This window comes from Corapipo altera, unplaced genomic scaffold (genome assembly GCF_003945725.1).
Source record: "Corapipo altera isolate COAL_440 unplaced genomic scaffold, ASM394572v1 45, whole genome shotgun sequence".
Lineage (NCBI taxonomy): Eukaryota > Metazoa > Chordata > Aves > Passeriformes > Pipridae > Corapipo > Corapipo altera.
This window is the reverse complement of record NW_020884877.1, coordinates 12,386,307-12,387,485: the sequence shown is the minus strand read 5'-3', so window position 1 is coordinate 12,387,485 and position 1,179 is coordinate 12,386,307.

Sequence of the window (1,179 nt, the reverse complement as noted above, 5' to 3'; positions counted from 1 at the left end):
AAACACCTGGGGCGGGAGCGGCGGGAGCGGCCGGGGAGGGTTGGGCGGTTGCACCGTGCGGGACCGGACAGCGCCGTGCCCGACCGGCCGCTCCCGCCGCGCCTCGAGGCCCGGCCGGGGCGGTGTCACGGTGCCTCGGGCGGCTGTGCCCAGGAGAGTCGAAGCGGGCGGGTCTCGAAGGCTGTCACCGTCCTCCTGCGGCTCTCGCTGGTCCCTGTTCGCAGAAAATAAAGGTGTTTTAACGCTAAAACCGAGGAACATGAGGGTCAGGCTGTCATGTGGGGGGTTGCCCCGGCCTCCTGGCGCTCTGCAGATGAAGCGGTGCTGACAAAGGCGGCGGGCTGGGCATGTGTTCTCCAGGCGGAGGCTGGAGTCCCCTGAGGGTCACAGCAGGGGGATGCTCTCACTGTCCCTTTCATTCCAGTCGGCAAATGTTGAACATATTTGGAGAGAAGCAGAACTCTGTACTTCTTTAATTTACATTGCTGTAATAACAGCGTTCCTCTCCCTTGGTCCTCTATCAGTTTTCTTAAGCGGCTGACACCCACCACCTGCCTCACACCGAGAAAACAGAGGAACAATGAACACTTGCTCTGTTTGCACTGTGTTTCTGACAAAGTCTCCGGTGCCCTGCTCGGAAGTTTTACCACTACAGTTATACAAGTGGGTGCGTGTGCACAGATGTGGAAGGAAGTCCTTCAGAGTGCCTTGAAGTAGAAATTCCTATGCAGAAGCTGTACACCTGCAGCTGACCGTGCATTGTTGAACTTGCTGTGTGTAACAGCGCATCATAGGACATCCTACACATGTTGGGGCTTTTCCAGTTGTGGTAGTTGATCCTGGTCAGCAGGCAGACACCTCCACAACCTCCTGCTTGTTCCCCCTCAGGAGGATGGGGGACATACTAGGATGAGTAAAAGTCAGAAATCTCATGGGTTGGGTTAAAAGAAAGTTTAGTAAGTGAATGAAAGAAAAAAAAAAAACAATGCAAGGGAAATAACTAACCACCTGCCCTAAGCAGACTGATGCTCAACCAGTCTTCAAGCAATTATACCCTGGAAGACAAACTCTCCTACCTTCTTATTCTGCTACCCCAGTTTTACTGCTGAGCATGATGTTATGTGGTATCGAATATGCATTTGGCCAGTTTGGGTCTATTGTCCAGGCTGTTTTCCTCCC